The 19,774-nt window shown below is 40.3% G+C and overlaps 1 protein-coding gene across 4 annotated transcripts in view; it reads left to right on the forward strand.

Annotated features, from left to right (window-relative positions):
* The first annotated feature begins 443 nt into the window (after positions 1-443).
* Positions 444-19,774, forward strand: part of PRKCQ (protein kinase C theta) — a 120,618-nt gene continuing 101,287 nt past the window's right edge. For 3 of the 4 annotated variants that reach the window (XM_054593950.1, XM_054593989.1, XM_054593981.1), the window contains exon 1: positions 445-608. The gene's annotated coding sequence lies outside the window, so the exon portion shown is untranslated. Of the gene's footprint in view, positions 609-19,774 lie in introns of all 4 variants that reach the window. The other variant, XM_054594000.1, reaches the window with a different exon arrangement.

Raw genomic sequence — 19,774 nt, forward strand, 5'->3', positions numbered from 1 at the left:
AGGCACAGAATTGTACCCGAACCTTCTCAGGCAAGTAATTGTAAAACAACAATATTCACAATCCTTTCTAGTGTAAAAACAGACAAAGTAGATGAAGTTCTTTTTACCGGGTGACCTTGATCCTTCCCACTGAAGGATCATTTTCGCTTTTCAGTTTGGCTAGCTGTAGAATCGCGGTCTCACGCCGCTTCCCCCCCCCCCCCCGCCCCCCCCCAACACCTCCCCCCGCCCCCCGGCCCCTCGCCTTTCCTCGCCCTCAGCCTGTGCCCCTTGCTCAGCGCGCCTTCCTTAGCCCTCCCTGAGCATCGCACCCCAAGGGTGTCCCAGCCCCCTCCTCTGGTCGCTGCAGCTAGGCGAGAAGAACCAGTAAGGAGCAAGGCTGGAGGGAGGGGCGAGCAGAGCAAGAGGAGAGGAGGTGCCGGCAGTGGTTCGCTCAGGGCGCTGGTTCCTGGGCGGGCGGGTGTCCGGGACCCGCTCCGGCGGTCCAGGCGCGGGGTGACGAGCGCCCCCTGGCCGGCTCCGCCTGCGGGCGCACCCACCGCACCGGTCCTGCCAGTGCCCGCGCCACCGCAGAACAGCCGTGCTCGGAACGGCAGCCCATCCAAGAGGTAGGTCCATGCATGCCCGCTCATCGCTGGCCGGGGAGGAAAGAGGGTCTGTCTGCGCGGGTCCAGGACCGCGGTCCACTAGGGAAGGTCTGCCCAGCTCCCACGGTGATATGTTCCAGGAAGGGGAGAGCAGGGTGACAGAGAAATCGAAAAGAGACACAAGCGCAGCAAACTTTGGGTCACTTGTTTCCCGGGGCTTCTTGTGTGTGGGTTGCACAGGACGCTGCGGACCTTGGCCGCCAGGAGGCCACAGGGCAGGGGGCGCCTCCTCCTTCTTTCTTTCTTTCTTTTCTTTTTTTTTTTTTTAACTCTCACCTGAACTAATGAAGGTAGGAGGAAGGAAAGGAAGAAGGTGGAACGGTTTATATTCTTGGCAAATATTTGTAAGGAGAGATGTTTGCTACTGATGGCAGCCTGTCACGGAGAACTTGTTTTCTTGAAATCTATTTGCTAGAGGAGCAGAAAGGACTGCCAACACTCACTCTTCAAAACGAACCAAGTTTCTCTTCAAGGGCCTGGGGCAGGGTGAGGTGGGTTTCTGAGAGATCAAAAAAAACCAAACCAAAACAAAACCAAACCTCTGAGGGACAGTTTGTTTTTCTGCTTTGAGGGTCACATGTATAGAAAGTAGAGTTAAATGTTTTTATTTTACTGGATTTTTAAAAGCTCCAATTATCAATATGAGATTGACTGTTTAGGCTAAAGGTTTGGGCACTTCTGTGAGCATGAATAGAAACCCAAAGGCTGGCTTAGCTGGGCAATTCTGGTTATTTCTGCAAGGTGAGTGTCACCGAGCTGCCTTGTCCTTGGGGATTGTCCTGCTCAAAGTTGGTACTAAGAGATGATTCAGTAATGGCATGGGGACACGGAGGGGTGGTGACATGGAGAAAAGAATAGGCACTACTGCTCCTCCCTGTCAGTGGTGAGAACCACCATCCTGGGGAGCGTGCAGGTCCTACGAGGGCCAGTGCCCTTTTTGGACCAAAGTCTGGCAGCTCTACTGGTTGCTGCTCCTCTTGCATTGCTTTCTAGAGCTGTAACCACCACCAGTCCTTTCCCAACTGGGATGTTTCACAGACAAGCCCTATTTATAAAGTCCCGGGTGCCCCCACTCCCAGGATACACCCCAACCTTGTGAATCACCATCTTCATTTTACCCCTAACTTATCTTTGGCAACTCATAAAATGGCAGGCTTACCCGCGGATGCTTGATGTCTTTTAAAAATGCTGTGTCTCTGCAAAGGAGGGTGACATTTACTAATTTGGTTGCAAATTACTTTTGAAGTTTATGCACAGCTGTTTAAAATCCCTCCGAGATCAGTGCCATTGTTTGAGGCAGGTGTCTGCCTCAGAATGATCTTGTTATCTCTTTCTTCTGCTGATTGAAGGTACATATATTTATTTTGTTTCCTTTTGTTCAAAAATATGAACATATATATATTTTAAAATGCAGTATTCGAAGAGCTTCTAAAACCTTCAAAGCCTCAGGTGAGAAACTCATCCAGCTTAGTGATTAAGTCTAAATTAAGTTTTGTTGTTTTGTTTGCACTCATCAACTTTTATTTCTGATTTCAAGAGTAACCTCTTCCACATCATTAGCCTTTGTTTCAGCCTCCTGTGATTTTTTTGTAAACTTGTAAAATGTAAACTTCCAGGGAGGAGTCTTGTCACCATCCTCCGTTTTGTCATATTCGCTTCCGCCACTGTCTTGTACTGTGGTGGCTCAGGATGGTGAGGAGCCCTTGGGCCCACTTCTCCACCTTCTCTCCTACAGCTCGCCCTCCCTACAACCCTTTGTTGAGTCCACCTGGAAAATACACCAGTCAACTACTGGAACTTTGATTCCTTTTGCTGATGTCCCTCTTTCAGGTCTACAGGGACACTGCTCAGTTATTCACAGCTTGGTCTTTCTTACGATCTCAGTGGTCCCCTTCCACACTAATAGTTCATTTCTCACTTTCATGGCAGGCGCTGGAGACTCCCTTGAATAGCCTTTGTCTTTGGTCATTTCTAGAATGACCAAAGGTCTTCATTAAATTGTAATATAATCTCTCTGTTTTGTGGAAAAGATGGAATTCTGCTCTATAACAAATTTGGTGTTTCCAAATATAAAATGTCCTGTGCACTGGGTCTAGGATTTTCTTTTGTGAGTGTGGGTTTATTGTACAAATCTGTGACTGGCATTCAGGGTAAAGCTCCACAAATCTCCTTATAGTGCAGTACTTAATTACAGGACATTTGCCAACCTTTAAAATGGGAATTAGAATTAGTACTTCATTTTTTTAATGCATTTCATGTTTTAGAGTTACCCATTCTGTTGTTTGCCCCTGAAACTATTGCTGATGTATTAATCTAATGTGTCCGTTAATAAGGGTGTATTTGATTTCAGGTGATTTCCTTTTCATAAGGTTCAATCTTTTTTTTCTTTTTTCAAATAATTTCCACAATTAATTTAAGGTAAAAAGTTGTTATGTAATGAAAAACCCCAGAGAGCATAGATGTATCATGTGATTCCATATCTATGTAATTTTATTGCCCCAGGTCAAATCTGTCATCTAAAGTAGAGAAATTAGTGTTGTGATGACATGCATAGCATTAAGCTCATTCTTTCTGTTTCTTTCCATTACTCTGAAGCTTTAATCATCCAATTTTCAAGCAGCAATGTATCTCACTTTGTATTGTCATATCTGTTCTAGCTGTTAAGGTAGAAATCATGAAAAACTCATAGAAAAACATGATGTTGAGGCAGAAAGGTGAATTAAAAGGCATTTCTTTTAGGAATGGAAACATCTTTCCTTATTTTAATATGTCAAGCATTTATATACAAATTCTCATTTTCCTGTCATCTAAAAATATCCTTGGGGAAATGAGAATCAGAGGTTTTGGGAATTAGGGATAGCTCATCTGAAACCTAGAGTTGCAGGTTTCTTCTGCGGGATTAAACTAAAAGATATTTAAAGGCACTCATTTTGGCAGCATATACTTTTACAGGTTTGTAGAGGTTAATATTAACTAACTTTGACTTAAGCTAATAATGTTGATGATAATAGAGCCAACAAAAACTATAAAACATAATTATATTGAATTGTTTATAACTTATGTACTAGATATTATACTCCCAATTTTATTTATTTTCACAAACATTACTATCTCATTTAATCTTTGCAAAGCTTTTATAAATTAGATATTATTATTATCATCATCATCCTCATTTTACAGATGAGGAAACTGAGGCTCAGCCAGGTTAAGTCACTTGTCCAGCTCTTGAAGCTGGTAAGTTGGTAGAGTCAGGTTTATCTGAGCACCAACCACTTGCTATAAACCACAGAGCTGGACAACCTACCAATTAACTTTTTAAAAATTATGACAAAATACACATAACATTTAAGTATACAGTTTATTGGCATTAAATACAAGGTAGGCCAAAAGGAGTTTACAGTGGTTTGAATGGAAAATAATACAATAAATAATGATGCAAGAATAAACTCAGTGTTTTGCGTACTCACAACAGTAAACCTACTTTTCTCCCATGCTGTACACATTATTGTCCAATCAGCCCCGACATCCTTCCATGCAAAACTGAAACTCTGCTCCCATTAAACCATAACTCCCAATTCCCCACTTCCCCCAGCTCCTGGAAACCACCACTCTACTTTCTGTCTCTGTGAATTTGACTACCTTTGATACTTCATATAAGTTGAATCATACAGTATGTCTTTTTGTGACTGAGCTATTTCAGTTAGCATAATGTTTTCAAGGCTCCTCAAAGTTCATATTGTAGTATAAGTCACAATTTCCTTCCTTTTTAAGGCTAGATAATAATCTACTCTATCTATATTCCACATTTTGTTTATCCATTCATCTCTTGATGGATACTTGAGTTGCTTCCACATTTTGGCTATTATGAATAATGCTGCTATGAACATGTGTGTACAAATATCTCTTCATGTCCCTAGTTTAAATTCTTTTGGCTATATACCCAGAAATGGAATTGCTGGATTAAATGATAACTCTATGTTTAATTTTTTGAGGAACCATCACACTACTTTCCACAGCAGCTACACCATTTTACATGCTCACCAATAGTGCACAAGGATTTTAATTTCATCCTCACTGACACTTCTTATTTTCTGTTTCTATAATTGTGGCCATCCTAGTAGGTGTGACATGGTAACCAATGAACTCTTTACCAAATCATTTGATGCGTGATATCAGGGGTCTCCGGGCTGATGATACTCCTGAATTCATTGCTTTTTCCTATATCACCTTGTGCTTATATGCCTTTCTCTAGTGCCAAATCATTGGAGTAATTACTACTCAAGCATTCCCTGAAGGACTAGGGAAACCATGGGCAGGTGGGAGGGCTCCTAAAAGATAAACAAAAGGTCCCTCTACGTAGGGCGGTGCCCACCTATGTGGTTTAGAAACTATAGGTTAAAAAGAAATAGTACTGATAATGCAGACCAGGGATGATTCAACCAGAAGTTGACAAAAGACAAAAACGGCCACTCGGTCCTCCCTAGAGCTTTCCCCGTGCTGCTGGGAGAAGGCAAACATCAGTGGTGCCATGGGAGATGTGCTTTCCTTTCTAAAGCTGGCATCCCTGGGACCAGAGCTGAATCCAAAAGCGTACTCTTTTCGGTGCCTATACAGGGACTGATGAGTTCTACCACAAAAATATATTTGGAACTATGCAAATTCACGATGCTCTAATTCCATGATTTCCAACTGCAGCCAGGCTCTCAGACTTTCCCTGGTCAGCCGTCTTGCACTTTCTGCAGCAGCTATTTCAAGACCTTCTCCTGATACCACCATCCCCTGACTCACAGAAATTTGCCTTGCTTCCTGCTTCTCTGAAAATGGAAGTTTTCCAGAGGAAAACAACCTAACCCTTGAGTACATGATCTCGGGGCTTAAAATCTTAGCTTAATATGGGTCCACCTTCCCTTCTTTTACAATTAAGAAAAAAAAAGGCTCACTTCCTGTCTAATGTTCATTTTTCAGTGGTGCTCTGGAATCCATTTCTTCTTCATTCTTGGGAGTCTCTCTGATTATCTCCTCTCTCACTTCCATATTTTGCCATGTACAATGCGCACCCACGTTTTTGAATGCATTATACACAGATTATACCCATTATTATACCGATGGTATGTAATCATTATACCCATGTATAATGTGCATTCTTATTTTTCCCTCAAAAATTTGGGCAAATAAGTGTGCATTTTATGTGAAATACGGTATGTTTTCCTTTTCTCCCTCATTACTGGCACCATTCTCACTGCATTAAACAGGCTTAAATCCCTTCCTCCTTTGAAGAAAAAGACCATCTTTCTATGCCTCCCTCTAGCTACTTCCTTCTCTCCTCTTCACAACCAAACACCTTCAGTTTTCCTCTCCACCTGCTGTTCTGTTCTTTCACTCCAAATGCCTTGGCCACAGACATCTGTCTTTGCCTCTATTGCCTCTAGGAAGCTCTCACAGTCACACTCTTATAGCTAATTCTTGCTAAATCCTGCTCCTCTCTTACTTGATATCTCTGCAGCACACTAGGTACTAAGCACACCTGCATTCTTTGAGCAGTGTTTCCATTTGTTCTCCCTTCCTTTCTCTCTTCTCCTTTGAAAGTTCCCCCTCTCCTTTCTGTCCCCTGGAAGGTTAACATTCCTCAGTTTTTCTCACATCATGGGCAACCTTATTCCTCATTGACCTCAACAGCAGTGTCCTTGCCGACTTCCACCCAAACATCACCTGTCCAAAGTCCTACTGATCCTCTTCCACAGATAGCTGACAGGCGCATCTAGTACCACAATGTCCCAAACTGAATGTATTGTCTTCCTCCCTCCTCTTTCCCTAAATTTGCCTTCTCACTTTTCCTGGTATCTGCCACTGACAGCATCTGTTCTTGCATAACCAGAAATCTGAATGTTTTTCCATTAACGTCTCCCCTCCAGGCTTACCCCAAACCCAGTTCTATTGGTTTCACCCCCTGAATATCTCCATATCTTGTCCACCTTTTCCTGCCCCTACTGCCTCTGCTCTGTTTACAGGCCACCGCTGGTTCTATTCTAGGTCACTGCCAGATGGTCTCTGTTAATATGGATTGTTCTCCATGCTGCAGTTGAAAGGATCTTTTTAGAATCCAGATCTGAGCATGTCATTTCCTTGCTTTAAGTTTTCCATTGGCTACCCAATACACTTGGAATGAAATCCAGACTCTGTAACATGAAATGGGAGGTTCTAGTTAATCTACTCTCCCCTGTCTTCTGCAGCCTCATCTCTCTAGCTCCACACACATCACACTCCTCCAAGTCTGGCCTCTTTGGGTTCCATAGCATTTCCACATACCCCCTGCCTCATCAACTTTCTGCCCAGCCTCTAAACTTCTCATTCCTGTGGCTAATTCCTAATATCTTCAATCCCCACCTTAAACATCTTTCTCTGGAAAGCTCGTCCTGATGCTCCAAATTAGGATTTTGTTTCCTCCCACATGTCCTTAAAGCACATATGCGATATAAAGTGTTTAGCACCATGGGTGGAATATAGTAACCAATCAACAACTGTTAGCTACCTCTACACTTAGAATATCTTGCTGTTATTTGTTTACTTTTAGACTTCTCCAGTAGACTGTAAACTCCATGAGAGCAGAGGCCACATTCTCCCTTATTCTCTCTTGAATCCCTAGCATCTAGCACCATAACTGACATATAGTAGGTGCTCAATAAGTATTAGTAGGATAAATAAATAAGCCATACATTTTAGAACCTGTAATATCAAGAGAACTGAGTGCTATAGGAGAAAAGAATCCTAATCTAGTCATTTAAATGTCTGAACAATTAGAATCGCTATCATCCTGGACAGTTCTTGCCTATCTAGAATTATCTCAATAACTTCTACTAGAAAGTCAAAGTTGAAGGAAATGGGAAACATTTTTAAAGCTAAGAGGCAACGTGCTACAAGGGAAAAACTCTATTTCCCCCTGCCTATGGTATGATTTTCTCCCTCTAGCATCCTTAGTTTCTCACTCTGTTAACCATTATGATGCCAGTAATAAAAGGGGGAAAAAAGACTAAGCTAAAAATGATCAGAAAATAATAGCTTATATTAAAATACTTTGAAACATCCTATGAGGTAAAAGGTATACATTAAATGTAGATATACTGACAAATTAATTATATAATTTTATTAAAGTTAGTTACTTAAATAAAAAGAAAATATTAAAGCATAAAAGAGGAAAAAAGTTTTAACAAAATGACTAAAGACTTCAAGGCTTATGTTTGTTTCTTCACAACAAAACTATAATTATCTTAAAACTTGTTTAAGCAGGCAAGAGTAAGAAAGGTAAAAAAGTGGAAGACTAAATTCAAGAATTTGGATGATAAAAGCATGCCAGAGAAAAAATAATTCAAGGCATTCAAAGAAAAATGTTTTTAATATAAGGAGTAATAAATTATTTATGGACTACTTGAAGGTAGGATAACCAAAAATATGAAATCAAAGGGGAAAAAACATAATCTTTTAAAGGAGATTAAAAATAAATCCCAGCAATAATAAAATGAAGTGAACATGAGTATGGGATCCTAACAAGAAAGCCAGAGTTAAAATGATGTTAAAACAAGAGCTTGGGTTTCTGGCTTGTACCACAAAAACTCACATAACACTATGGGGTTTCAGAGAGTTTTCCAAGTGCCCTTTACTCCATGAATGGCATTGTGTTTCAGAGGAAATGAACTGTGGGCTCCACTGTGACCCTTCTCTCCAAGGGAATGTCAACATAGGGTCAGGTAAGGGCCACCAAATCGGTATGCTCATCTTTGCCTGCAAATAAGGGAAACACTTCTTACATCCTATGCATTCCAGCCCCTAATAGGCTCTCCATCCAAAGCATCCTGCTTTCCTTTAGCAAATAAGAAAACTAGGTGGCCCCCTAAATCCTAAGTTCATTCGTCCCTTTGTTCATGAAGACCTCTTCTCAACCAGAGTCCCTTTTAGCAATTAGCAGGAAAAAAGTGTCCTTCCATGTAACTTGTCAGGTGATTACTTCCCTTTTTTGATTCTGTGTGTCTTTGAAGTGAGTCCTCTCAACGTGAGTCTCTGAGGACCTGAGATTTCCATCCAGCTCATAACTGAAGCTCAATAATGATATTTTAATTTGTCTCCTAAATAAGCTAGCCTAAGGACATGTGCCAGGTGTTCTGTTTCCTTCCCTTTCTTTAATACTTGGTGTGGAACTCAGACTGCAGACTTAAGGAAGCTCATGAAGCCTCTCAGAGTCAAGGGATATATTTGATTTTCCTCCAGTCACCAACATGACAGATTCTGAGCATGATGTACATTTGAGGGAGCCTTATCATTCATATTAAGAGCCCCAAGCACTCCCATTTTTGTCTGTATTCTCAAGGTGAGTTTCAGGGATCTGCCTGAGCGTGGTTCATAGAGCCAAGTACAGTTGTTCTCTGGTGTGTTGACTTCGGTTTAGCCAGTCTCCATACTTTGTCATCTGATGTTTCTTCCCTTCCCACCTTCTAAGGTGCCAGTCTCTCCACCTCATAAGCTCTCCAATTTCCCTACAGTAAACAAGGATATATGGGAATTGGCACACAGAGGTACTAAGGATCCAAACTAGATTGTCCCTTTCCATAAAAAAGACTGGAGAGAGGCTGAAGGGTTGTGTGGCATCATTTCCCCTGCCCATACCCTGCCCCTCGATGGCCATGCCAGTCTTTCAGAGCCATCCAACAGGGAAGGCCAAAAGAAAGATCACCAAAATTGGAGCCAGGAGACCAAGATTCTCATTCCAGATTTGCCTTGTTGACCACAGTGAGTTGGATGAGGAGGTCTCAGGAGCCCTCCCGATCCTATCATTTTGTAGCTGTTTTTCAGGTATTCTTTTGGTATCTGCATGTCCCTGAGTACCTGGGCTAGTGCAGTACTGGAAAATTTTAAGGATTCCAGGTGATAGCCTCTTCATAAGTGTTAGTAAACAGCCATACAGAGTAGAAAATATAATTAATAGTGGACTGGGTAACTCCTCACCGATAACCTGAAGTGCAGTCACTCAAACAGTGAAATCATTCAACTACAATGTCTTGATTTTGCAAAAACAAAATTTCATATGATAACAAAATGTTTCCTCTACTGTGTTGTTGGTGATGGTAACACAAGGAATATTGTAACAACCAAGTTTTCTCAAAATGCTGGTTCTCCAAAAGAACAACTTGATTTCCTCAGTGAACTTTGTTTCTGGAAGATAAGATAATAGTGAAGAACTGCCAGATGGAATCTTCTCTCTTTTGGGATTGGGAACTGTCTGGATTCTTCTGCACTGGTCATTCAAAAATAAAAAGAAATTGGTATGTATTTTTTGTTCAGAATATATTCAGGCTGTACAGAGGGAGTGATATTAAGAGTAGTTGTATAAACCCTTTCTTAAAAGGAACTTGAATTACTCTGCCTCTTACATACAACTGGGTTAATCCTAGAGAGTTTTTTTAAAATCCTTTAAATGTTGACAAAATAATCCAGTCAGAAATAACTTGCATAATTCCAGGTTGTGGGACAGAGGCAGATTAAGTATTTGCCAAAGGCACAGCACAAAGTTCTTTAACCTTCCTTCCTTCATTCCAATAAAAAGAAGGATTTTGCGACTGGGACTCTTTCTTAGTTCCTGAACATTGAGATTTGTTAATATTTATAGTACACTTGAGATCTGTGACTAAAGGCACTTTAGTAAGGCATCTGAGCAATAGGAAAATGCTTTTCATTACTTAGTAAAATCAAATAAATGCAACTTACTTGACCAAAAAATGCCAATATCGCTAAACATAAATTAACAGATAATTTTAGAAATTAATGAAGTAAAACTCATTTGTTAAAAGTTTCCCATAGGTGGAGCTGGTGGAGAAAAATGCCAACATTTTGAATGTTATTATATCAATAGAAATGAAAGGAAGAAAAGCCCCTTCCCTTCAGAGAACAGACTAGAAGTATTCAGAACAGAGAGAATATATGTTTATTTAAATATATTAAAAGTCAATTTTCTCCTGAACAATATTGTAGGTACTGTCTCAGGAAAAAAATAGCCTAGACTTTGGGTGTAAAAAGCTAGACCTAGAGAGAGGACATACTATTCAAGTACTACTTGGGGACACTTAGCCATACAGCAAAGAAAACAAATTGTGAAGAATCAGCAAACATTCTGTAGCTCCAAAAAGTGAAACATGTATTTGCTTGGATATTTGTCTTAAAACTACCAGCAGGAAAGTTCACACTGAACTCCAGGGAATTTTAATCCACACACCACATTTTCTTAGCCTTTTGCCAGACAGAATCACAGGATTACATTTTCTAAGAACCCCTTTCTTAAAAACTTAAGCGCTAATCAGTGACATGTGACATAGGCTCAAAATGAGATTTGTTAGTAAATAGTTAAGGATGAAGTACAACTGGCTGCACAGTGACAGTGAAGCAATGCTATTGCCCTGACATTGTCAAGGCTGCAGTTTATTATTTATTTGGTATGCATTTATTTGACTCAGAGTATTGCTTTGCATATGAATCTCTGTGTAACAAACCACCCCAAAGCTTCATGGCTTAAAAATGACACGATTTTATTTGGATTACTCTGTGGATCAGGAATTTGGGCTGACTGCGTTCCTCACGGTGTCATCGTGGGTTTCTCAAGGCGGTGGTCAGACCTGAGACGGGCTCCCTCACATATATGGTGCTTGGCAGGCATAGCTAAAAGAGTGGGACCACCTCAAGTCCCCGCTTTCTATGTGGCTACCTCCGGCTTCTTTTTGAGTGTTCCAAACACACAAAGGCAAAAGCTCAGATCTCGTAAGGCCTAAACTAGGAAGTCACAGAGCATCACTGCTGTCAAGCCCTACTGGTCAAAACACACCGCAGGCTGGCTAAGCTCACGAGAAGGGCCGCAGATGGCACCCTTTGGTGGGGCACGGCCGAGTGGAACTGCAGGAGTGGGGAATGGCAGATGCCGGTGCGGCCCTCTTTGGAAACACAGTCTTGCACAAATATTTAGGCTGTTGATCCGGATACAGGTGATAAAGGTGACATCAAGTGTATTTTCGCAATGGAGCCTCTGGTCTCACCCTTTTCACCCACTCTTCTTCACTCTGCTGACATAAGGTTCTGGCTAAAACGAAAATCTGACTGCCCTTCTCTACTTTGAGAACTCTTTGATTGCTCCATACACCCTGCACAATAAAATCCAGACCCTTCACACGGCTTGCTGGGTCCTTCCCAGTCAGTCCCTTGACTGCCTCTTCAGCTCCCATCTCAGGAGGCCTTGGAGTTCTTACCTACTCTTGGTTCACACAGCTCCATGTGGGACCAGAGGCTTGAGATCCACTTTACCCCACCCTCACTTTGCTGACCCCTCAGGCATCACCTCCCTTGTGAAGCCACCCCTCCCACCCCCAGTGTGTTAAGACATCCTCCCCCATGAGCCAGGGTGTCCTATACAGGAAGCTACCTCAGTAGTGCTAACACTGCCCCTTCTCATCCCAACCACACCACGAGCTCCTTGTGGGCAGGGGCCTGTGTCTCCTTCTCTCCAGCCTGCCCTTCCCTAGGGCAGAATCCCACACACAAGTGCTCATAAATATTTCTTAAATGTCAGTTTAGTACAGGCAGATGATGACAGAGTGGCGGAATGCCTGAGGGAAAGACCAGAGAACTCCAAACAGCAAGAAGACTGGTGTGAGGAAGAGGAGGCCCAGGGCCAAGGAGAGGGAACAGTGTGAGGGAGCTAAAGTGGTGGGTTGCAAAGCTGCAACAATGCAGAACGGGGATGCGCTGGAGAAATGCACGACCAGAAACAAGCACAGCAAGTCAAACAGAAAATTCAATCAGAGGAGAGAGAAAGTGTGTCGAGGTTAAGGAAAAAGGATCAGTGAGAAGATATGACTGCCTTAGATCAGACCCTGCCACAGAGATACGGGGCACCCCTGAGCAGAAATTACAAGGTGGGACACCCAGAATCCAAACAAGACAGAACCTCCCTCCCCCAGACACCAGCTAGCTCTCCTCAGGTGACTGCCCCAACTAGGAGGGGAGGAGAGAAGCTGGACAAAGTGAAGGGTACCTGATGCTCCCCGGGAAAACCATGGAACATCATTCCTACATCTGAGATGTTGCTCTTTACTCCTGATCCAAACTGACTGAATAACATGAAAGTGAAACTGACCGTGTTGCGCTTGATTCTGGTGACAAGGTGTAGGGGAAATGGTGTAACTGGGGCGACGCGGGGTGGGAACTGGGCACCAGCAAGGCACACCCACCTTAAAAGAACCCATAGCCTTCTTCTCACGACAAAATTATAAAGAGAATAACCATCATGAGAAAATATTTTTTTCTGCTAAATAGTGGAAGAAAACATGACTCTATTGAGTATATAAACTAGGTACTGCTAATTATACTGATATTGTTGTTTTGTTTTGTTTTGTTTTTCTGTATACCAGTACTGCCCTGATAAGTTTACATCCCTTAACTCATTTTAGGTAGCTCCTCTCATTGTCCTCATTTTACAAATGAGGTAGAGTAGCTTCAGTAAAGCTACTTTCCTGAGGTAGCTTGTTGAAAGCCACATTGCTGAGGGCTAGAGTTGGAATGCCAACAGGGTGCTGCCGTAGCCCATGTTCTCAACACTCTCTACTGAGCTTGAATTTGACTGTATGCTGTATCTACTGGCTCAGTTTTTTTAAAAAATATACCTGACATTGGTAGTAATTCTAAGAAGTGAGTTTTGACACTTCCTTCCTTCTTTATATCTCAATTACTGTTTTGGGTATATTTCCTTGTTTTGTTGTGCAATATGTTACTCATTTTAGTAACAGAGAAAATACTCACTTGGGTTCAGCTTCATACCTCAAGCCTATACTCTTTCCTGGATTGTTCCCAGGCATTTGCCACTGGCCCTCGAGGGTGGATCTCTGTATGCCAGGCAGCTTGTAAATTCATCCAGGCATTTAGAGACATGTTTTTAACAGGCCAGAAAGCTGCATGGAATTCTCGAAGCTTCTGCCTCTTGGGTAAACTGATGAGGGAGAAGGAGACTGCCACAGCGCTTCCCTCTGACTCTCATCACCAACAGGTCGCGCCCGCATTCCCATGAGGGCAGAAGCACATAGAGGAGGCCCACAGGCAGCCATGCTCATTTACCTGGTCCTCCTTTCTTCCTCGACCTTGAACATCTACCTTGACCCCTGCTTCTTCCCTGCCTGCGTCTTTCCTTTCCAGTAAAGTCAGACACCAGATTCCTTGCATTGTGTTTTCTTTCTGCCAGCTATATTCCAAGTCCATACTACTGTAAAAGAAAAATACATTTTAAGTAAACTTTAAAAATGTATTTTAGAATCCTAATTTATTCTCCTGATTTTTTATCTCAATCTCAAATTCTTGTGACACGCTCCTTGAACTTTCCTGTTACATTTTTATTCTTTTTTATCATCAGTTCTTCTATGTGTTTAATATTATATGTAACAGTACACTAAACAGGTTAAAAATTACACATTCTATCATATATAGACACACACACATATACAGACTGCTGTAAGTTGCAAAGAGCTGCTAAGAAGAAAGTTTGCTTAACTAGAAATGAGTGAGAAATGCAGCCAGATTAGCATTCTTTAGTAATAACTTTGAAGTTTGAACTTCAACTTTATGGTGTTGTTCCGGAAATTACAAGAGTAATATATTGTTATACTGTGAGATAAATTGTTTTCCAGTATATGCTTTATATAGATTTATAATTTGCTTTTTAGTCAGTAGGTTCTCATATCTGTGAATCACTAATAAGGTTCACATTAAATTTCTGATCCTTTTTATATCTATTGTTTATTCATTATTATTTGACAAGTTTCTGAAGCACAAGATTCCAAAAATTTCAAAGAGATGTTCTCAGTCAAGAGAACACCTCTTTTACCAATATTTTCCAAAGAATAATTTTTAAATCTTAAGAAACCTGTACTTTATTATTTTTGGTTGGTTTGCAGAAATAACACAAAATACAGCAGATGCCTAATATTTGAGCAAATGGACAATTTTTAGAGGCTGAGCAATTTATTGAATATATAAATATTAGCCCTGAAAACGCATAAATAGGCAAATAAAGCACAGAACATCCATGATTCATTGACTTGGGGGCAGAAACAAAGCATCTACGCTTATATAACTTCCATTTTAACCTCACCCTCCTGTCCCTGGTGGACCCCTGAGGGGCAGCTGTCCCATGGCTGGCGCTTTTAGAGGATGTGTGGACTCAGCCATAGAGGAGGAAAAGAGGCTGCGAAAAACCAGAGCATTACAGAGGCATTTTCTTTGCTTGGAGTAGACTTCCCAGCAAATCAAAGGGTGGCCACCTTTGGAATGCTACTTCCCACCTGATCTCAAAATAGCCTTCCTAACACTGCCCAGACGCTTACTTCGCTTTATTCTAGTACCTGAAATTCTGCCAACCAGAAGTTTAAGGAACATAGATCCTCTTAAAAATGCAAGCACTACTAAGATTTCCTTCACATGTTAGAGTGGCTTAATCAGTAACTTATAAAAAACAGGAAATTTTATGGAAAAGGGAAAGGCCAAGACTGACTCAGTCAACAAATATTTATTGATCAAGCACTTCATTCATCATTAGTGATTGATCTGAGGGTTACAAGGTCGGACATAAAGGAAGGCCACGGTCCCAGCCCTCATGAAGCCTACTTTCTTTTGGAGGATAAAGACAATGAAAGAAGTAAACAGCACGTAAATAAGTTGCTTTAGATTATGACAACTGCTATGAAATAGCAGCAAAGGAAGTGAAGAACTAAAAAGACAGATTTCAGAAACCTAGCCTATACTTACATTACTATTTTTCTGTCTTTTTATGGAGAGTGAGGAAAAGGGAAACTATCTGATATACACTCACTGCCACAAAATCAAGGTTACAAAAAAAAGAAAAAAAAAAAGAGGGTGGAGACGAGTCATCGGGAGATACAGAAGAGGCATATTCTCTCCTCTCATGGTCCCAAATAGTGCATAACCCTTGTTTTCTCCATTCCTCCTTGAGGATGAGGCTGGGGGCCATGGCTCCTTTTTCACCACTATGTTCCTTTGCTGGTGTGTACCTGGCACTTAGTATGTTAGTAGGTGGTCAGTAAATATCTGTGGCTAAATATATGGAATCTGACTATTGACTATGATGATTTCTCTTACTAATGAGAATCTACACCTTTAAAAAATAATCCTTAATTTTGTGTTGTCTGTTACTAAAATGAACAGGAGGAATCTGGGACTCAGAAGAGCTGAGCTGGACATTCAGTGTATCACAGCTGGTTAGCAGTAGAGTCAAAACCACACTGAAAGCCTCTTGGCATCCACCATTGAACTCTGGCTCTAAAATAATCTTAATAAACACCAGTGTTCTTCCATATCAACCTCAAAAATTCAACTTGGACCTACAAGTCTTATTTCTCCTCCTACATTAAGGTGACCATATCCTCACAGGTGAAAGGAACATGGTCCTTTAGGTGACACTATTCCAGCAGGCAGGGATTCCCCTAAGAACATTATGTTCCCAGGAGCTCTGTGGAGTCAATCCATCAGCTTCCTAGTCCCAATCAATTTCCTAGACCTTCATACTACACCCATAATGTTTGCTTGCTAAACCATCAGCTTAAGTTATTTACCCCATATCTTTTATCTCAGTTTTCTGGTTGTATTTTATCTCAGTCATCTTTACCTTAGTGGAGCTAAAGCTGTGGTTTTGTAAATTAAATCAGTTGTGGGTTTCTGCATATATCTCTTCCATGTGTTTACGAAGCTATTTTTTTTTATTAGCATTAGATGTCTGTTTTCATCTTTACAGTTGTGTGAGGGAAGATTTGTTTTGCTTACGGTTATTTTAAACAAATTTAAGACTGCTGAGAAGAACACATTTTAAGAAACCAAACACTTTTTTTTAATGCCTTGTTTAAGAGCTATATCTTCAGCCACAATTGAGTTTCCTTAAAGTTTTGAAGTTTGTCTATAACAAAGAGATCATGTGGCTTTTGAGTCTGGACTTCACACTTTAGGCAAAAAGAAGCTGTTTCATCTTTTTCAACACGAAAGAGAGATAGAAGGACAGCTCTTATGGGTATTGTGGAAGAGAAATAGGCAGCATGTAAAGACAAGAGGATCTATACTAATTAGAAATTCATTGTAATGATCTAGAGAAGATATCTGTAGTTACCAGGCTAAAAGATTGAAGGTTAGGGATCAATACAAAAGAAATAACCAGACAAAATCCATAGGACTTTTTGCATAACTGGATGTAAGGGCTGAAAATAAAGCACTCCCAGTTGATTTCAATATTTGTAGCTTGGAAGACTCAGTAGTTGGTAATTCCGTTGATCAAGACAGGAAAAAGAAGAAAGGCATGGCCATTGAGGAAAAGATAGAATTCACATTTGTTTTTGTCATGCTTGAGGAGGTGGTAGAACACCACTTGGAGAAGTCTGATGTGTAGTTGAAAATAAAGGACTGATGGAAGTGCAACTATAGGTCAAAAAAATGTACTTATTAAAGTTATCACTAAGTAGAGGATAGTTGAAGCCATCAGCATAGAAGAGATTGGCCAGAAAGGAGTCAAGTCAAAACTTGGACATACCCATATTTATTTTTGTAAAGAAAGTTGAACCAAAAGATTAGACTAATGAGTGACTAAAGAGATGGAAGAAGGGGAGCCAGCAAGGAAGAAGACCAAGAATGAGCCAGTAGATCTGGAAAATGCCATCATCAGTGCTCTCTGAGAGAACAAGATCCGCGGAGTGGTGGGCTGCAGATATCAAAAGGCAGAGGAGGCAGAAGGAAAGGCTATAGAGCCACATCCGCAGGAGAAGCAACACCAATGACATCATCGGTAACATTTGGCTCTTCTAAATATGTCTTATCATTTGTTCCTTTAAAAACATGACCAATTAAATAAGAACAAAGGGAATAATGAGAAGGTAATAATTCTTACTATAATGTTCTATAGATGAAGAGGTCATTTTTAACCATACTCCATTTTTTTAATCCCCCCTATGGTATCCACTTATAAAACATTACTGTAATATTATAAAATTGGTAATTGCATTATTACCCTTAAAGTAATTCAAATTAGTGGCAGCCTTTGAAACCCATTATGATATATTTTGATGCTTGTTTTATATATATATATAATATATGTATATATATATTATATATATATATAAAACAATGGATGTCTTCCCCCATCCAGTGATAGCACAGAATTACAATTTAGTAAATATTTTTCTGTTTAGCTTCTGTTTTAAAGGATTGCTTTATTCATCTGAATTTATATTGTCTGAAGTAGAAATTCCTAAAAATAGTTCATATATGCACCATTTAGAAAAATGAGAGGTTTTACTACTAAGCTATGCAAACAAATAACCACTCTGCTTTCATGTCAATTAAAGGTGACATGAACAGATCCTTACTTCTTGTGAGGAGATTCAAATAAGTCATTATAGGATTAAAGTTGGTTATTTTTAATGGAAATAATTTTTTGTCAAATAAGAGTACATTATAATAAGAGACTTACTGGAAGAAATGTCTGATACTACAATCAGCCTCTAAATACCAGTTCTCTTTTCATTTTCTGTGACTAAACACAACTTTTATTTTTATTTTCTGGGGAAAGAGCTGACAAAATTCCTGAAGATGAGTGAGATGTGCCTCTTCTTACAGCAGTGTACGGTGGATCTGGCCTTACCAGCTGCCTTCCAAAGGGAGAACTCTAGACAGAAATGTCAGCAGCCACAGCATTTCCCTACTGCCCTCTGCATATTGCAGAACAAGTTATCAAAACAGGAAACTATTTATCGCGCTGTTTCCTTCCCCAACCTTATCCCCCTCATCCAATTCCAGTGCTCGTTAATTCCCAATTCCAAGCCCCATTTCTCTCCTAAAGCAACTGCTACTGAGTTTTCTCTCTTCAGAATAGTAATTCCTCCAGAAATCAGTGTGGACTTCAGCATCGGCTGACCTTTGTTGCTTTGTGTGTGAGTCTTGTATTCTGAAGAGACTGTATCTTTCTGATACATTTCTTTCTGTTACTTTCTGTTGCTTTCTGATAGTATGTTTTAACCCATATAATCATGAGATATTAACATTTTACAGATGAGGACATTGGACCAGAAAGGCAAAGTAAGTGCCTAAGGTCACACATCAGGCAAGTGGTTGAATTGGCATGCGAGAGGATGGGGAGGGAGATGGGTGTGTTCTTTCCCTAGAAATATTTGAATGAGCTCTGCCAGACTCTGTCACTGGAGCTGTTTTTTGCCATTTCCATGGCTAACCGTCAGCATCTTTTTGTTTGGGAGACCTTTCTCTACACAAGATGCAATTCCATACTGTTAGTTATAGTTCCGTTTTTAAAATCATAACCAAATTTCCTGTCTCCCAGAGATAACCTTGAGTTAAGTTTTAAGTGCTTAAAAACTATCGACCGTTTCACAGATTTTAAATTTTAGAGAGCAATTTGTCAATTAGTATAAAAGCAAAGACATGTATATACCAAAACCCACTTTGCACATATTCTGAAGAATCTCTCAAATATGTGCCCAAGGAGAAATATACAAGAATTCTTAACAGCATGGTTTCTAAAAGAAAAAATAAGAACATCAACAAAAAAACAGATGAAGACTGTAATGTATTTATTTCAATGGAATACCAAAGAGAAGTTCTCAAATTGGGGTCCAAGGAACCCTGGAGATCCTCAAAACTCAGAGATTTCTCAGATCAAAACTAACTTCATGATACTATGAAGTCCTTCTTTATCTTTTCACTCTCTTTCTGTATCTTGGAGTTTTCCAGAGGCCACATATTAGGATAGCAACAGACGGAGCACAGAAGGAGACAGTGAGAAGCCAGCTGTCTTCTGTTAAGCCAGATACTTAAAAGTTTGCAGAAATATAACACAATGTCACTTTTCTCATTATTTCTTTTGCTTTAAAAAATATTATTTTTCAGAAAAAATAATATTACATATAATAGGTTTTTACTATTTTTTTAGTTAATAAAGAATTGTTTTAAATTTTTCTCAGTGTTTTTTCTGAGATGGCACATGCTGATAGATTAAATCCATATAAACCAAAGCTCTTCAACATCCTCAATAATTTTTA

Source organism: Pteronotus mesoamericanus, unplaced genomic scaffold (assembly GCF_021234165.1).
Source record: "Pteronotus mesoamericanus isolate MK-2021 breed Mesoamerican mustached bat unplaced genomic scaffold, CSHL_Meso_final contig_130, whole genome shotgun sequence".
NCBI classification, from domain to species: Eukaryota; Metazoa; Chordata; class Mammalia; order Chiroptera; family Mormoopidae; genus Pteronotus; species Pteronotus mesoamericanus.